At 45.0% G+C, this 19924-nt stretch overlaps 1 pseudogene; it reads right to left on the minus strand.

Moving 5' to 3' along the window:
* The window catches only part of LOC109579019 (guanylate cyclase 2G-like), a 57966-nt pseudogene extending 38465 nt beyond the window's left edge, over positions 1 to 19501 (minus strand).
* Positions 19502 to 19924: the final 423 nt, after the last annotated feature.

Here is a 19924-nt window from a genome sequence, read left to right on the forward strand (position 1 = left end):
TTTTACGATTAAGCTAAATGTCTTCAGAACAAACCTGTTTTCCTTGGTCTAACTTGAGCACTTTTCTATCAAGTAACTACATTCTGGAACACTTATGCTGTGAGATATTTGAGATTCATATACTTGTTGAAGTGCATAGATTCTAACTCAATAGTTGATCTGCCTGTCTTGTGATTCTCTGAATATCATCAGAAGCATGTATTCCTGAACAAGTACTACCTGAAATTCTAAAATGTTTAATCTTTGACATAAAATTTATTTCAATTGTGGGTTTTCAATCACTTTGAGAATCACTTGAAAGTAAACTTGAAACCCTCCCTTCACCTTCCCGCAGGAACAAAGAGCTCTTATCCAAGTGTAGAAACTCGGCTTCTGTCTTTCTACTCTAAAGAACATTTCTCACTAATCCCTCTGGGAAGGCAAAAAGTACTTCAGAATAATCAATATACCCTGGCAAAAATTACCCTGTCTAATATCAACAACAAAAACAAAAAAAAAAGGGGGGGAAGAAAAAAAGACACTTCAAAACTTCAGGCTTAAAGGATGCATCAAATACAGTTAATGCTGTATTTTCTGGAATTCCATAAATGTTATATACGTATCAAAGAAGGCCATGCTTGTTAGATGTGTGTCAAGCCTCGAAGCCCTGAGAAGCCCACACCTCAGTATACCCTGGCACTACCTCTCCTGGTCACCACTAGCAAACCCACCCTCCCCAGATGACACCTCTTCTCTGAAGCCTTCACAGTGCTGCAACGTTCAACCCGGTGCCACGCCCACAAAGACCTGCGGGGGCCTCTGCCTCACTCTGTAGACACCTCCCAGAGCACCCGCCTCCCTCAGAAGGCATCCGTTCCCCGTGTACCCTCCACTCTGCTGGCCTGAGGTAGATGGGCAACACATGTGTGTGTTGAATAAATGAATTGTATTGTCTTAATGATCAGTAAGTTAAAGAAGTTAATGTGGTTTTGAAAATAACTAAACGCTCCCCAGGAGACAGCTTTCATATTTGAGCAGCATGTATGGGTTCTTCTACTGCCCGGGGGAACTAGTGGTAGAGAACCTGCCTGCCGATGCAGGAGACTCGGGTTCAATCTCTGGTCAGGAAGATCCCCTGGAGGAAGACATGGCAACCCACTCCAGTATTCTTGCCTGGAGAATCTCATGGACAGGGGAGCCTGGTGGGCTACAGTCTGTGGGCCGCAGAGTTGGACATAACTAAAGTGACTCAGCATGCATGCATACATACAGGTTCTTCTACACACCACAAAACAGAGCTGAAGGGAACTTTAGACACCATCTGATCATATTTTAGTATTCAGAAACTGAGGCCCGGAAATGATATTCCCAGCAAGAAAGTGGTAGGTCTAGAACAAGAACTCAGGGCCCAAGACTCTCCATTAAGCATTCAATTTATAAGTGAGTCAGCCTGCTCCCTCACAGGCTCCTAGCTCAGGACCTTTCCATGGGGCACCAGCAGTGAGCAGGAAAGTGGATGTCTGGGCCAGGCGTGGCCTCACCTTGCTCTGGGGCAGAATGGTGATGTCATCATAATTGATTTGCCACCAAATATCTTTATTTTGCCTCTGCAGTTTTCCTCTCTTTATCCTTAAAATCAGACCTATGATGACATCTCCCAGGATGGTAATCAGGAGGGTTAGGGTGAAGATCACAGCAGTCACACCTAAAGGGCAAAGACATAGCATTGCTGAGGCCCGCCTAGGAGCAGAAGTGACCACACTGGGGCCCCAGCCTGGCCCTGCCAAACAGAAGGCTCAACAGCAGCCCAGGCTCGGGTCCAAGTTAAAGCACACAGAGTCTACTCAGATGTGTCTTCTCGGGGAATCCTACTGGGCCCCAAGTGCATGGTCTTCCCACACCCATCTGATTCCCATGGTAACTGCACTCACCTCTTCCTTGTATAGAAACTTCCCTTGTAGAGAAAACCTCTAATACCATAACCACCTTTCATTCAACATATACTATGTCTTCTCTTTACACTTGTTCTCAGTTATGATCCACCTCATTGCAGGCCTGGGCTCCTAACCACCAGGTAACACTCCCTTTTCCAGACTCCATCTCTGTAGAAATGGAATTCCCGAGACTCAACTCTCAGGGGCCCAGTTTTCTCAGGGCAGAGGTTCTCAGTAGGGGAGGCCGGTGACGCTGCCTCCCCAGGGGATATTTGGCAATGTCTGGAGACATTTTGGGTTGTTACAGCCAGAGGCCACTTCTGGCATCAGTGCGTGAAAGCCAGGGACGCTGGTAGGCCTCCTACAAGGCACAGGACAGCCCCTCGCACACAGACATTATCCCATCCTAAACATCAGTGCTGTTGCCACTGCTGAGAAGCCCTGTTGTAATGAATCCTTTTCTGCTCCCTTCTCCAGGCGGCCACTCTGACCTGTAAAAGCCAGCTCAGTTTCACAAAGCTCATTGGAAAATCTACAGCCAGGTCTGTCCTCAAGAAGGGAGCCATGGAGCCAAGAAATAGTGGAGAAATTCCCCGTGGGTGTTAAAAAAAAAGGAGACGACAATTAAAGGTCAGTGCCAACTTGATTTATTCTACTTGTCTCTACCTTAGGTATAGCTGCTGCTGCTGCTAAGTCACTTCAGTCGTGTCCGACTCTGTGTGACCCCGGAGACGGAATCCCCGTCCCTGGGATTCTCCAGGCAAGAACACTGGAGTTCTTGCTGCATGCAAGAACTTTGCATTTCCTTCTCCGATGCATGAAAGTAAAAAGTGAAAAGGAAAAAGTGAAATGCATGAAAGTGAAAAGTGAAAGGGAAAGTCATGTCCGACTCTTAGCGACCCCATGGACTGCAGCCTACCAGGCTCCTCCGTCCATGGGATTTGCCAGGCAAGAGTACTGGAGTGGGGTGCCATCGCCCAGCTGAAACACACACGTCATTGCAAAAACAGGCCTTGGTCTCTTAACTCAAACATCTGCTGACCCATCTAGTTTCCCCACCTCACCTAGACTCTTGGAACCTAGCCTTTAGGTAGTATAATTCATGAGAGAGCAATATCTTTTTGCTGGGCAGAATAACTGACTCGATCTTTTGATTCAAACCATGTCACTTCTGACTTCAAAGATGATGTGTCAATTCTCCGATGTTGCTGGGGTTTTCTTCCATGTTTGATTTAGACAAATCTTGTTAGAAAGCATCTTCACACTTCACAGACTATAACATCCCCACTGCATGGAGAATGCCTGTTCCTGCAACACTGAGAACCTAGTTGGCCACGGTCGCTTTATTTCTTCAGTCATGTCCAACTCTCTGTGATCCCATGGACTCTAGCCCACCAGGCTCTCTGTCCTTGGGGATTCCCCAGGCAAGAATACTGGAGTAGGTTGGCCCTCCTCAAGGGGATCTTCCCAACCCAGGGATTGAACCCAGGTTTCCTGCATTGCAGGCAGACATTTTACCATCTGAGCCACCAGGGAAGCCCATGAATACTGAAGTGGGTAGCCTATCCCTTCTCCAGGGTACCTTCCTGACCCAGAAATCAAACCAGCATCTCCTGCTTAGGCCAATCCATTTGGGAACATTAAAATTCCATTATAAAATGCTTGCTCCTTGGAAAGAAACCTAAGAAAAACCTAGTAAGCATATTAAAAAGCAGAGACATCACTTTGCTGACAAAGGTCCATATATTCAAAGCTGTAGTTTTTCCAATAGTCATGTATTGTGTAAGAGTTGGACCATAAAGAAGGCTGAACACCAAAGAATCAATGCTTTTGAATTGTCATCCTGGAGAAGACTTTTAGTCCCTTGGACAGCAAGGAAATCAAATCAGTCAATCCTAAAGGAAATCAACCCTGAATATTCATTAGATGACTGATGCTGAAGCTGAAGCTCCAAAACCTTGGCCACCTGATACAAAGAATAGACTCTTTGGAAAAAACCCTGATGCTGGGAAAGATTGAGAACAGGAGAGAGAAGGGGGCTGCAGAGGATTAGATGGTTGGATGGCATCACTGACTCAATGGACATGAATTTGAGCAAACTCCAGGAGATAGTAGAGGACAGGGAAACCTGGCATGCTACAGTCCATGGGGTCACAAACAGCTGGACACAACTTAGTGACTGAACAACAACAACAACATTCCATAAGAGAAGGGGAAAGAGAAGTGTCAAATCAAATCTTGATTGTAGGCAGTGGCGGTGGGGGGGAAGCAGAAACTGAATTAAGTTTTAGATTCTCATTTAGTTGCTCATTGATTTGTAGCTGAGAAAACAGAAACAGAGACTATTTCCCCCAGGATTTCTGGGTACTGGGAGCCCAGGATGGCAGACATGTCCTGGCATCCCCGTGTCTTGTCTGGATGAGGCAGTTTCACTGACTGTGAACCTAATCCTGTAAGGGCTGCTGTGCTCCAGCAACAACCAGGGCCAGGGCCTCTTCCTGAGACACCAGGCAGTGGGACCTGCCCAGATGCAGCATCACAGGAGGCCTAGGCTGATGTGGAGGTACAGGTAGGGATGCTATAAGTGGAATCTGAAGTGGCTGAGCCATACCCACAGTCAAGGGCAAGATCTCCTTGAAGGCCCAAAGTCAATCTTTATGAGTTCAGTCACTCAGTCGTGTCCAACTGTTTGCAACCCCATGAACCGCAGCATGCCAGACCTCCCTGTCCATCACCAACTCCCGGAACTTACCCAAACTCATGTCCATTGAGTTGGTGATGCCATCCAACCATCTCATCCTCTGTCATCCCCTTCTCCTCCTGCCTTCAATCTTTCCCAGCATCAGGGTCTTTTCAAATGAATCAGCTCTTCACATCAGGTGGCCAACGTATTGGAGTTTCAGCTTCAACATCAGTCCTTCCAATGAACACGCAGGACTGATCTCCTTTAGGATGGACTGGTTGGATCTCCTTGCAGTCCAAGGGACTCTCAAGAGTCTTATCCAACACCACAGTTCCAAAGCATCAATTCTTCAGTGCTCAGCTTTCTTTATAGTCCAACTCTCACATCCATACATGACCACTGGAAAAACCATAGCGTTGACTAGATGGACCATTGTTTCCAAAGTAATGTCTCTGCTTATTAATATGCTGTCTAGGTTGGTCATAACTTTCCTTCCAAGGAGTAAGCGTCTTTTAATTTCATGGCTACAGTCACCATCTGCAATGATTTTGGAGCTCAAAAAAATAAAGTCTCTCACTGCTTCCACTGTTTCTCCATCTATTTGCTGTGAAGTGATGGGACCAGGTGCCATGGTCTTAGTTTTCTGAATGTTGAGTTTTAAGCCAACTTTTTCACTCTCTTCTTTCACTTTCATCAAGAGGCTTTTTAGTTCCTCTTCACTTTCTGCCATAAGGGTGGTGTCATCTGCATATCTGAGGTTATTGATATTTCTCCCAGCAATCTTGATTCCAGCTTGTGCTTCTTCCAGCCCAGGGTTTCTCATGATGTACTGTGCATATAAGTTAAATAAGCAGGGTGACAATATACAGCCTTGACATACTCCTTTTCCTGTTTGGAATCAGTCTGTTGTTCCATGTCCAGTCCTAACTGTTGCTTCCCAACCTGTACACAAATTTCTCAAGAGGCAGGTCAGGTGGTCTGGTATTCCTATCTCTTTCAGAATTTTCCACAGTTTGGGGTGATCCACACAGTCAAAGGCTTTAGCATAGTCAATAAAGCAGGAGTAGATGTTTTTCTGGAACTTTCTTGCTTTTTCGATGATCCAGCGGATGTTGGCAATTTGATCTCTGGTTCCTCTAAGTCCTCTGGTTCCTTTCCTAAATCCAGCTTGAACATCTGGAAGTTCATGGTTCACATATTGCTGAAGCCTGGCTTGGAGAATGTTGAGCATTACTTTACTAGTGTGTGAGATGAGTACAATTGTGCAGTAGTTTGAACATTCTTTGGCATTGCCTTTCTTTGGGATTGGAATGAAAATTGACTTTTTCCAGTCCTGGGGCCACTGCTGAGTTTTCCAAATTTGCTGGCATCTATTTCTCACTTCCACTGTATAATCATAAAGGGTTTGGTTTAGGTCATACCTGAAAGGTCTAGTGGTTTTCCCTACTTTCTTCAATTTAAGTCTGAATTTAGCAGTAAGCAGTTCATGATCTGAGCCACAGTTAGCTCCTGGTCTTGTTTTTGCTGACTGCATAGAACTTCTCCATGACTTATGAGTTCAGAGAGCACCAACTTAATTATAGGAGCTAGATTCCCCAACTGACCTCCCAACAGGAACCCCAACCCTCTGTCTCCTCCCAGGCCTCTTTCCGTAGCATGAACTAAACTTGGGAAAGTCCTGCCATACCTGATGACTTCCTGACTGCTGTCATATTGAAAAAAAGGCATAAAGAGGGAGTCGTCTCGGGATTTTTGTAGGGCATAGACTGAGTAATCCATGTGCCTTTCTCCCTGGGAGTCCACAAACATGGGGCTGGTGATTACTGGAAAGAAAAGCATTTACACACAGTAAAGGGGACAGAGAGAGGAACTTGGAGCTCAAAATGCCAGCCTGCCGACTCATATCAGAGGAATGCCCTCCCCACATTCTCCACTCTGCCAGGCCCTGGGGCAAGAGTTTGCAAGCTTCACTTTCAGCCTTCCTTTCTGGTTTTGGTTTGTGCTCAGGCTTGGTGCTCCAGAGAAGGCAATGGCAACCTACTCCAGTACTCTTGCCTGGAAAATCCCATGGACGGAGGAGCCTGGTAGGCTGCAGTCCATGGGGTCGCTAAGAGTCGGACATGACTGAGCGACTTCACTTTCACTTTTCACTTTCAAGCATTGGAGAAGGAAATGGCAACCCACTCCCGTGTTCTTGCCTGGAGAATCTCAGGGACGGCGGAGCCTGGTGGGCTGCTGTCTATGGGGTCGCACAGAGTCGGACACGACTGAAGTGACTTAGCAGCAACAGCAAGCTTGCTGCTCAGACCAGGCCCAGGGGCATTCCTTGTTGTTGCTTAGTACATGCCAAGCCCCACACACAAAGGCTACGTTAGCAATCCCGTAGGAGTGAAATACAGCAGTTTCACACTCCAAACTAGGACCTGGGGTCTGACCTAGGACTTACTGAAGATGTGTTCCCACCCAAGACAAGACACAACACTAACATTCATCAGCTCCTGCAATGCACCCAGCGCTGCAGGTTCTCGTGATTTCACTCGACTAACCCTAGAGAAGGTAAGGCAACCCACTCCAGTATTCTTGCCTGGAGAATCCCATGGACAGAGGAGCCTGGCAAGCTACAGTCCATAGGGTCGCAAAGAGTCAGATATGACTGAGTAACTAACACTTTCACTTCACTTTCAGTCATGGTGGACCCCGCAGAGGAGGCACCACCATCCACTCCTAATAAGCAGGGGTTAAAGGCACAGACTCCCTGGAGTTTGCAGAGCCAGGAAGATGCAGGCCTGTTGGACCCCAGGTGTGTGGTCTTCCACACCTCTCGCTGCTTTGCTGTGCCCACTTGCTGGTGTCCTCAATGCTCGGGCTTGAACACTGCTCCCTCCCAAGGTCTGCACAGGAGAAGGGCTGCAGCAAGGGCAATAACCAGGGTTGAACCAGGAAATAAATGGATCTGACAGAGAATTAAACTGAGATCAGGAAGACAGACTCCTCCCACTTCCTCCTTCCTTTTTAAGTAAATGCTTCAGGGTCAGGAAGAAAAGAGGGAAAGCAGGTTAATATTTCCACTTGGAAAAGATGTGGATGGGATCCTTGTGAACTGAATCTATGAGTATCCCAAAGATCAGGGCTTGGCTGTCCTTTTGAAATGTCATGTGAAGTATAAATCTTAATTTATTAAGGGAACGATAAGCCAAAGGAAAGATAAATGCTGCCTTTAACGGGCACATGGATGCGTGCGTGCTAAGTCACTTCAGTTGTGTCTGACTCTTTGTGACTCTAAGGACTGTAGCCCACTGGGCTCCTCTGTCCATGGATTCTCCAGGAAAGAATACTGAAGTGGATTGCTGTGCCCTCCTCCGGGGGATCTTCCTGACCCAGTGCTCGAACCTGAGTCTCCTGAGGCTCCTGCAGTGCAGCAGATTCTTTTGCTGTTGAACGAGTGCATACTTCAGAGTGTCTGAAGAACTGTGGACGGAGGTTCATGCCATTGTACAGGAGGCAGTGATCAAGACCATCCCCAAGAAAAAGAAATGCAAAAAGGCAAAGTGGTTGTCTGAGGAGGCCTTACAAATAGCTGAGAAAAGAAGAGAAGCTAAAGGCAAAGGAGAAAAGGGAAGATATACCCATTTGAATGCAGAGTTCCAAAGAAAAGCAAGGAGAGATAAGAAAGCCTTCCTCAGTGATCAATGCAAAGAAATAGAGGAAAACAACAGAATGGGAAAGACTAGAGATCTCTTCAAAAAAATTAGAGATACCAAGGGAACACTTCATGCAAAGATAAGCATAATAAAGGACAGAAATAGTAGGGACCTAACAGAAGCAGAAGATATTAAGAAGAGGAAGCAAGAATACACAGAAGAACTATACAAAAAAGATCTTCGTGACCCAGATAATCATGATGGTGTGATCACTCACCTAGAGCCAGACATCCTGGAATGTGAAGTCAAGTGGCCTTAGGAAGCATCACTACAAACAAAGCTAGTGGAGGTGATTGGATTCCATCTGAGCTATTTCAAATCCTCAAAGATGATGCTGTGAAAGTGCTGCACCCAATATGCCAGCAAATTTGGAAAACTCAGAATTGGCCCCAGGACTGGAAAAGCCAATTTTCATTCCAATCCCAAAGAAAGGCAATGCCAAAGAATGTTCAAACTACTGCACAATTGCACTCATCTCACCTAATAGCAAAGTAATGCTCAACATTCTCCAAGCCAGGCTTCAAGAGTACCTGAACCGGAAACTTCCAGATCTTCAAGCTGGATTTAGAAAAGGCAGAGGAATCAGAGATCGAATTGCCAACATCCGTTGGATCATCAAAAAAGCAAAAGGGTTCCAGAAAAACATCTACTCCCGCTTTATTGACTATGCCAAAGCCTTTGACTGTGTGGATCACGATAAACCGTGGAAAATTCTGAAAGAGATGGGAATACTAGACCACCTGACCTGCCACCTGAGGAACCTGTATGCAGGTCAAGAAGCAACAGTTAGAACTGGACATGGAGCAACAGATTGGTTCCAAATTGGGAAAGGAGTATGTCAAGGCTGTATATTATCACCCTGCTTATTTAACTTATATGCAGAGTACATCATGCAAAATACTGGGCTGGATGAAGTACAAGCTGGAATCAAGATTGCTGGGAGAAATATCAATAACCTTGGATATGCAGATGACACCATCCTTATGGCAGAAAGCAAAAAAAAAAAAAAAAATGTTGGCTTAAAACTCAACATTCAGCAAACTAAGATCATGGCATCTGGTCCCATCACTTCATGGCAAATAAGATGGGGAAACAATGGAAACAGTAACAGACTTCATTTTTGCGGGCTCCAAAATCACTGCAAATGGTGACTGCAGCCATGAAATTAAAAGATGTTTGCTCCTTGGAAGAAAAGCTATGACCAACCTAGACAGCATATTAAAAAGCAGAGATATTACTTTGCCAACAAAGGTCCGTCTAGTCAAAGCTATGGTTTTTCCAGTAGTCATGTATGGATGTGAGAGTTGGACTATAAAGAAAGCTGAGCACAGAAGAATTGATGCTTTTGAAGTGTGGCGTTGGAGAAGACTCTTGAGAGTCCCTTGGACTGCTAGGAGATCCAACCAGTCCATCCAAAGGAAATCAGTCCTGAATATTCATTGGAAGGACTGATGCTGAAGCTGAAGCTCCAATCCTTTGGCCACCTGATGCAAAGAACTGACCCCTTGGAAAAGACCCTGATGCTGGTAAAGATTGAAGGCAGGAAGAGAGGGGATAACAGAGGATGAAGTGGTTGGATGGCATCACTGACTGTATGGCCATGAGTCTAAGCAAGCTCTGGGAGTGGTGATGAACAGGGAAGCCTGGCATGCTGCAGTCCATGGGGTCACAAAGAGTCGGACATGACTGAGTGACTGAACTGAACTGAACTAAAGTGAGTGCATACCATGTACCAAGCACTTGATATGTTTTAGTTTAGTTTCCTAACCAGGGATTGAGCCCCATGCATTGGAAGCGTATAGTCTTAACCACACAATTGCTGGAGAAGTCCCTCACATGGTATATTTTAATTACTTCTCAGTATTACACAATGATAGAAAATATGAACCCTGAGAAAACAAATAAAGTAAACAGACCTTATTCTGAAATCTAACTCCTCCATCCCATAACTTTGTGACCCTGGGCCAGTAGGTAACATTTTTACCCTGGGATTTCATGCCTGTGTAGTGTGTTATAGGCGGTAATAGCACTACCTCATGTTTGGTGTGAATATTAAATGAAATAGAGCACAGCTCTTGGCACCCAGCTTGGTATAAAGTAAGCCCTCAATAGATGCTGATTATTATTATTAGAGATGGCAGCAGGTATTATCTCTGTCTTACAAAATAGAAAGCTGGAGTACAGCAAGACGACCTCCACTGGCCAGCTCCCAGGGTGATTTCGACACAGTTTGCCCATCCTCTCACCTGCAAGGAAAGTGACAATGGGATCGGCTCCATCCTTAGAGGCTGAGGTCCTGGGCAGGCAGGCACAGCAGCAGAGAAGATACAACTTGGGGAGCCTCAAGGGGGGATCCCAAGAGGTAGGTCCCACCCTCTTGAGTTTTATTCTTTTTTTTAAACTTATTTTGTATTGCGCTATAGAAAATTAATGGGCTTTCCTGGTGGTTCAGTGGTTAAAAAAAAAAAAAAAAAAAAAAGATCCGCCTGCAATACAGGAGCCACAGGAGACTTGGGTTGGATCCCTGGATTGAGACGATCCCCTGGAGGAGGGCATGGCCGTCCATTCCAGGATTCCTTCCTGCCAGAGGAGCCTGGCAGGCTACAGCCCATGGAGTCGCAAAGAGTCAGACATGACTGAAGCGACTTAGTGCATACACACAGGCAATTAACAAACAGTGCTCTGATAGTTTCAGCTGAACAGTCAGTGAAGGGGACCCAGTCAGATATATACATGTATCCATTCTCCCCCACACTTCCCTCCCTTGAGTTTTATTCTCAATGGATTGAGTTTGAAAGGAGCTGTGGGAGGGACTTTTCAGGGGGGAAAGCTATCCTAGAGGAACCCCCTGGAGCAGCCCCTGGACAGAGCAAGAATAGCAGACTGTGGCCACTGGAGACTGAACCTCAACCACCTCTCCCGGAAGGCTGGAATCTCCATGAGAAAGAATTCTGTAATCACAAGCCCAACAAACTCCAAGCCCCACGGACAGAGAAGCTGGACCGAGTCGGGAAAACCCACCACAGTCAAGTCACTTACCCTGCAACGTGGTCCAGTTGGAGCCTTTCAGACTCCCAGATCACTAGCTGCCTCCCATCCAGGAAAACGCTCCCGGCTGTTACCACTTCCATCAGGATCTCAGCATACAAAAGGACTGCATCATGAGGGTAGGCAGCATAACGCTCACCTTAGATGGAGGAAGCAAAGGCAGCATTGAGAAGGGCTGGGGGCTTCCTCCATCACAGTCTGGGCTCAGTTAGAAGCACTTTTTTCCGTCCTCTTAACAGTGTGACATAGCACGCTGGAACATGGTGACATAGAACCTAGCAAAGGTTCTGCATCATTCCGACCCAGAAGGGAGGGCCCTCCACGTGTCCTGGCCTCTGCCAGTATACCCGGGGATCACAACTGCACTTTTCCTCTTTAGGTCTTGTTTTCTCTAGCAGGTTGCATCATCCTTCAGGTGGGGAACAGTGTTGTCAGCCATGGGCAGGAGGGGATAGGGTTTAATCGAGAGGGTTGGAGCCAGGAGCCAGGCTGGTCCTGGTACTGACTGTGAGACTTGGGTAAGTTCCAGAACCTCTCTGAATCTCGGCCCATTCATTTATAAAATAGGCAGAAGGCTGTTGTGGCGAGTATAAAGACAGTTAAATGAGGCAGAATAGGTATGGTATCTATGTATTAAGTGGCACATATTTGGTCTTCACTCAGTCAACAAAAATGCAAGTGCCGACTAGGTGCGAGGCCCTGTTCTCACCAGAGAACCTGGTATGGAGCTGACACTTAGTCAATGACACCCCAAATATTCATCGATCATCTTTTCTTGTGTGTTGGGGTCCACACTCGGCTGCCTCACTCCTCACGGAATCCCTGTCATCAGTAGCTTTCTCACCAGCTTCAGGCTCAGCTTGGCCCCACACTGGAAAGAGCTCGACTCTGGCCAATTGTCTGGCTAACCAGACACGTTGCCCCATTATCCCACTCAGCCTGGAATTGCCACTGGCTGATGGCTGCCTTCTCCCTGTTCCAGACCATCTGCCGGCCTCGACCTGCCCTAGCTCCACAGTTCTGACCACTCCATTCTGGCTCCCGGTCCCGGCATCCTGCCGGGAAAAGAAACCGTTGAGGTCTGAGTGCCCACCGGTATGTGTTCAGCCACTTTCGTGTACTATGTCTTCAGACTCTCCAAACTACAGACTGGAAGCTGATGTCACTACCAGTCCCGTTTTTGGAAGAGACTCAGGTGCGGGGAGGTTAAACAATTCCCCTCAAAAGTCTCATAGTTAGTGAAAAGCAGAGCGAGGATGGAAGCCCACGACTCTGACGCCCAAGCCACATGACCTCTCAATTAATAACCCCTGCCCTTCTCGTGAACCTGGGTGCAGATTTCACAACTCATCCGGCCACTGTTTATTTGGGGCTGAGGAAGATGAAGAGAGAGAGAGAGAGAGAGAGAGTGTGTGTGTGTGTTAGGAGCCTGGGGAGTCAGGGGAGAAGAGAAGGAATAAGAGCGGAAGTGTGAAAGCCAGACACAGATATCCTCGAGGAAGGGGGGACGGACGTGTACAGGAGGACCCCGTCAGACTTGCTGTGCCGTGTGGATGGGGCTGTGGAACGGTCGCCCCCGCAGCCTTTGGTAGACCTGCTCTCGGAAGCCTTCACCACTAGGGCCTTCTCGGGCAGAGCTGAGGGCTCTGAGAAACACTGACTCGTAGACTGCAGGAAAGTGTGTCACCTTCTGATTTGTCAATACCTCCTTCCAAAAGCTGTCCTGAAAAATAATGAAATAAATGAGCTGTTCTCAGGAAACACCCTGAACAACAGTCAGGGTCAATTGTGAATGTCTATTCTAATCCTTGGAAACACTTTTGGCAGTCTGAAATACTTCATGATGATGGCTCTGGAAGACCTGCTATGCGAAGTCTATGTCTTCTAGTAAGCACTGAAGCAATGAGAAAAAAAAAAAAAATCAATCAATAAGAAAGCTTACAATAAGAGCAGCTAAGATGCAAGAAGCTCACCTTTAAGCAATGGATGGCAAAAACTTGAAAAACTTACACTGGCTGATTCTCCAATTTCTGCTTATAGCGTAGCTTAAGTGATTGGTTAATATCATTATTACATACATTATTACAATTATGACAGTAATACCAGCTCACTGTGTGTACATACGTGAAAAACGGTGAGATCTTCTCCAGTTTCCCTATTACTCCCTCTCATCTCCTCTGAGAGGTTTCCAATGTTCTAGACACGGACAGAGGTCTGTGTGAGCATATGTACATTCTACATAAATAGTATCATGCTATAATGGTGTTCTGCAGCTTGATTTTTGTCAACTTCAGCTTATACTGAGAACACTTTTTGCTGTTTCATTGCTAAGTCGTGTCCAACTCTCTGTGACCCCTCGGACTGCTACACACCAGACTTCCCTGTCCTTCACTATCTCCTGGAGTTTGTAAACACTTTTAGGAAATGGATTTGCGCTATTCTTTTTTTAAAACATCGTGAATTCACTTGTATGGATGCTGTGAGGTCTATTTTTAGGCCCAAATTCTTTCTGCACTTCCAACCAGTTGGAATTGGATCATCAAGGTTTGGGGAGAAAGTGACAAGGGGGTTGAATGGGCTTCCCTGCTGACGCTGAGATTTAGTGCACCGTCTTCCCCTCACGTGTCTGAAGGCAGATGAAGGAGAGGAGGAAAAATGAAGGAGAAAAGTGGACAGCAATGAAAAGGGAAGGGAGGAGGAGGTTCTAAAAATCTTGGCTTACAATTAGAATTCCAACTGGCTGCCCAATGAAACCCGAGACACTTTGGTAATCTGAAATACTTCATGATGAAAAGATGAAAGAAACCTGGAACGTTATTATGCATCTTCCGCTACTTGCTTTCTCCCCATTTCAATTTCTTCATTTCAGTTCAGTCGTTCAGTCGTGTCCAACTCTTTGCAACCCCAGTTTCTTATGATCATATAAAACAAGTTCATTTTACAAAGATAAAACTGCTGGGAAAATTACACAGCGTGTCCTTGGCTAAATGCAAGAAGCTTTTTCTTAGAAGCCTGTGGGTGCACGTATGGTGGTTAAATGTACTGAGACCAGCCCACCTAGTTTGACTACTCAGTCTTCCTCATGCACTAGCTGTGTGGCCTTGGGCAAATAAATTTGCTTCTCAGGACCTCAGTTTTCTTATCTTTCCATAGGATGATGTGAGCTAGTTTTAGTTTATCAGGCACTCACAGTGGGGCCTGGCAGTTAGCACACACTCCACAAAGCAGAGCTGTTGGGCCCAAGGGCTCAGTCCCAGAGTTCAGAAGACCAGCTCTGTCACTTGGGAGCTCCACGATCTTCGATAAGTTTCCTTATTTCTCTAAGCCTCAGTTTTTTTCATCTCTGAGTTGCAATGCTAATAATCTCTATATTACAAGGCTGTTGAAAATATCAAATGCAATGGTGCATGTAAATAATGGATGGACTATCCATCTGCCTCAGGGGCTGTTGGGAAAATCTAGCCCTGGTGCAGGTATAATGCAGAACTTGGTATTCATGGTGGGATTCGTGGTACATGTCAGCTGTCCCTATTGTTACCAAAAGAACCAAACCACCTACAAATTGCCTCATTGGACCAGCATGTTGGTTTTTCCAGGATTTATTGGGGCTCAAACAGAGGTGGCTATGGGAGAAAAGAAATTGGGAGGCCCTGAGTTTGAGAGCGTTAGGGTAGGTCTAGCAATCCAGTAGGAATGACAGTTTCTCCTCAGCTGGTGCTGGCGGATATAGACTATAGAGAGCCGGGCTCCAGGACCAGCAGCCTGGCTCCAGGCCAGTCTCCCTGTCCTAGGAACTGAGTGAACAAACTCTGGGTAGGTTCTTTCCTCTCAGCCTCCTGATCTTCAGTTAAGGACGCAAGAGTTGCTGCCTCCTAGGTTGAGTATTCAGTGAGCTAATGCATCTGGCACCTAGCAAGTGCTGAGTGCTTGTTACCTCTGCCTACCGGAGCCATTGAGGGGTCATGACACCCACCTCCAGCTGCTGCAAAATGATGAAGATGAATTCTCCTGTGTGGAGTCCCAGGTTCTCTGCAGCCAGCAGGATAAGTTTTGCATCTTCTGAGCTACAGATTAAGATGATAACTATAAGACAAAATGGAGTTAGCAACTGCACATGGGCATACACACATATACACGTTTTAAAGTCTAGCCTGAAGTCACTGCAAATGAGACATTAGCATTGCCTTTCCTTGAGCATGCTTTAGGAAATAGGAATGCCTAAACTGCTCCCTCAGACTATACTTCTTCTTCTTTGTCATTTATTTTTTTAAAAGTTAACACGTGCATAACAAAAAAACAAAAACACAAGGAGCAAAAACAAGTCATCCATAATCACAAGCAGTTGACCATTTGGTGTGCCTTCTAGGTCTCATTTGTGTATTTACACAACTAAGCATCCGTTTTTATGTAATCAAGATTTGGGGTTATAACCACAGGTGTGTATGAGCCTGTACTTCTTGAACCATGCCAGCCATATACAGACCAGCAGCTTTCACCTCATGGAATTAAAGTCTTCACTGCAGCTCTTTCCCAGAGCACAAATGGAAAAAGTTTGAAACCACTTCTGTGCTCTAGTTTCTTCATTTAATTGACTCAGAACAATAGACCTGGCTTGTAGGTAGGTTGGATTGACAGAGAACTGAAAACCAGGAGAGCTTAGACTGTCTGAGTGGGGATGGGGAAAAAATGAGTAGACCGTGGTATTTTTTTTCCATCCAAACACATCAGCATGCATTCTGAGGGCACAACAATGATTTACTTGTATGTATTTATTTTTATATTGGAGCATACTTTCACTTCAGAATTTTTATTTTTAATTGATGTATAGTTGATTTATAATATTGTATTAGTTTCAGGTGTACAGCAAAGTAATTCAAATATATGTACACACACACACACATATATATAACTTTTCCCTTATAAGTTTTAAAAGATATTGAGTATAGTTCTCTGTGCTATACAATAGGTCCATGTTGGTTATCTATTTTAGTGATTTATTTTTTAAAATGAGATAAATTATAATCTATTTATCTGAGCTTCAGCTAGGTGCCAGGCAATGTGCTAAGCAAAGGATACATCAGTGAGCAAAAGAGAAAGTCTTTGTTCTCAGGGAGCTGACAGTCAGACAGACAATACACAAGTAAAAAGGTTAGAGAGGTCATTCGGGATTCTAGTGAATGAAGGGGAAAACAATGCTGTGATAGTAATTCGGGGAGGGGAATTCCTCCACATCAAGCAGTCAGGAAAGGTCCCTTGGAGGACATTGCATGGGCCCTGGGCTGAGTCTGGAAGACTGAGAGGAAGCTATCTATGAAAAGAGTGCTGGGTGGGCTGAGGTGGGATTATGGGTGGAACTTCAGGCCAAGGGATCAGCAAGTCCCAAAATCCTAACTCCAGAAGGAGCAGTTTATTTGAAGAAGAGAAAGGAGTCAGTTACTAATTCCTGCTAGAAAGTAGAGCCTTAGAAGTATTACCCCAATATGCACTATGATATGTTTATCAGTTACTTGGTCTGGCACTTTACAGGCATGACCTTATTTAATCCTCTCTGTTCTATGAGATAGGTAAGATGATTGTCTTCGCCCGTACAGATAAAATGTCTGAGGCACTGAGAAATTAAGCTACTTGCTCTGGAGCACACAGCTAGAAAGTGTGAGAGACGGGTTTCAAACCTAGGACTGTCTGTCTCCAGAGCCCTAGCTCTGAATGACAACCCAAGACCAAGACCCAGCCCACATAGCAAGTTCTTCCAGAAATTACCATTTACATCAAAACACTATAGCATCAAGAACTTCACTGTAGACGATATTTTTCTTGTTGGTAGTGATGCTTTTTTTTTTAGTTCTACCAGTTTATTGCTACCAACCCATCACCCTCCACCTTCATGCACACAGGCTCAGCCATTTAACCCCATGGACTGCAGCCCACCAGGCTCCTCTGTCATGGACTTTTCCAGGCAAGAATACCAGAGTGGGTTGCCATTTCCTTCTCCAGGTAGTGATGCTTTTATGTATCATTAATTATATACCCTGTTTTCATCTGCTTACATTCATAGAAAAATGAAAATTCTTAGTTTTTTTCAAACAATCATTTTTTTTTTCTCTATCTGCCTCTCTAAACATAAGGAACAGAAAATTCTTTCCTACTTACCCCTGGAAATCAATGACAGGCTCCTAAGATTCTCTTGAAGGAAGACCGGATCGTTGTTGGTATATCTTACGCTGGTGGTGACGGTGAAATGGGATTTGAGTTCATTCTCTACAACCCTCCATAACTCATCCACTCCATCCCAGGAGGAAGTCCCGAAGTGACCTCCAAACATGCCAATGTGTTTCCAGTCCAGGTAGTGGAGGCTTTTCTGGAGGACATCACTGACTCGGTGCATGGATGGCACGAGGTTCACATAGGTGTCATACAAGAAGTTGTTCTCCAGTTGCGCTGTTTGTCCAGCAAAGTCAAACATGGGGATGTTCCACTCAGAAGCCAGCAAACCAATAACCTTAAAGTAACCAAAGGGATGTCTTTCCATAATTGAGTTTTGTTACTATCCAACTCCACTATAAAATATCTGCCTCAACTTTGGATTCAGTGAGTCTATGGGTCATACTGAACCATCTCTTTTGGAGTACTGATAACGTCTTAGGTCCAACTTGATGATGCAAAATCTCAGAAAACAATAGTAGCAATAGCTAGCATCTCATTTTAGAGCTGAAAACGTGGGGGCACAGAAACGGAACTTACAAAACGAGCAAGTAGTAAACCTTGGAATTCAGGTAGTGTGATAGCAGAGCCCACACTCATAGGTACTACTTACTTTTTTTAGTCTTTCTTAATGTGTTCCTTATTCATTTCTCATTCGTTTTCCACTATAAGCCTACTATTTACAGGAAACTTCAGAGACCTTCCTCTTAAAAAAGATCTTGAGATCAATTATTACAGGAGTTAAGACATGTAAAAATAGCTGTAGAGTTAAATATGCCCTTCAACATTTATAGACAATAGATTTAGAGAAACTTAGGGAAGTAAGAAATTGCTTCTAATTTGGGAATTAGGGATGTGAATATTGAAGGTAGAGGGATAAAGACAGGCTCCATGGCTTTTGAGCTTGACTTTGAAGAATGGGTAGGCTTTGTTAGTCAAATGGGGAATTCTAGGAGAGATTAAGATTCAAATTCAAATGTAAACTAAACTCTGTAGCACCCACTAATAATAGTTCTGCAGGATTTTTGAACATGAACACTGTACTGTCTATTCAGCCTTGCATCTACACCTGAAAGAGCACAAGATCCCAAGGATGTTAACAAAGCTAATCTCATTAGCTAAACCAATACAAATCATTCATTTCTCTCATTTTCTTGCCTTAGCTTATGGCAATCTGTTATGCACACCAAAGGGAAACCTACACAGATATTTTTCTACTTAAAATTGTGTTCAGTTTCTTCTGAACCACATGGCTGACAACGTTAGTGTGAATAATGAGTTCATATCCAACAGCACCAGGGCCAAACAATCCACGGTTTTTTTAGTGAACATCAACAAGTTAGTGAGTGAACTAACAATTCTTGACTTGTGAGGATTTCTTTAAAGAAAGTGTTAATTGTTTTCATCGCATGGTCTGGTTACATTTTAAAGAAATGGTACCCAAGACTTGACACAGTTATTGTTTATAATAATGCCATCCAAGTCAAAAGATTTTCAACTCTATACCATCACTTTAAGGTCACCCTCTCCAATGGAAACTCAGAGTTTTCTTAGAAGGCCGTATATTCTACCTCTGTGGCTTCTGGGCATGCTGGTCCAAACGAGGGAGAAATCTCTTCTTTCTGGACCTGGCTGATGGAAAGAGCGAGAGACTCCTTGGCACCACAGGTTGAGTTGATGTAAGTAAACTCCTAGCTGAAATTTCCGAAGTCCACCAGCTCAGAGTTGGTCTTGTCCATGGCAGTCTGGAGGCCACCACCCAACCTTTGCACACTGAATGGATGGGAGATGTTTCAGGGGGGCTAAAAACCCACAGTGAGTTTAGCAGCCTCAAGCCATGTCATCAGCACACTGGCAAAGAGCATCAGAACTAATGTTGGGTGGCCAACATGGCATGCAACCCCCAAACAGAGCCCAGATCTGACTGAGGGCTTAGCACCTGTCCTGGGAGCCATGAATGGTGTCTAATACCTGGATCACTGCAGAACTCTGAGAGGCCCAGCCTCCTGACCACTTGTGCCCAGAGCTTAAATAACAGTGCAAAGTTCCCTGAGGACCACAGCTTGTATTCTCTTCAGTGCTGTTAATTAATCAAACTCTTCCTTTCCAGAGACTGTCTTAACACATCTAGAAGCAGCAGTATTGAGGAAAGAGCCTGGGGCAGGGAGGTGATGTGGCCCTGGTCATTGATCCAGTGGTACCACTGTCCAACTTCGTGTTTCTTGACAAGTCACATAACCCCAGATCATCTCCAACCCCCAGGCCCTTCTCCCCTAGTAAAATATGAATCATGGGAGCCATTCAAATGTAGACAGATGGTCTAGGATTTAATTCTGACTCCATCACATGTAGTTATGTGATCTAGGACATGTTACTTC

The sequence above is a fragment of the Bos indicus genome, chromosome 26 (genome assembly GCF_029378745.1).
Source record: "Bos indicus isolate NIAB-ARS_2022 breed Sahiwal x Tharparkar chromosome 26, NIAB-ARS_B.indTharparkar_mat_pri_1.0, whole genome shotgun sequence".
Lineage (NCBI taxonomy): Eukaryota > Metazoa > Chordata > Mammalia > Artiodactyla > Bovidae > Bos > Bos indicus.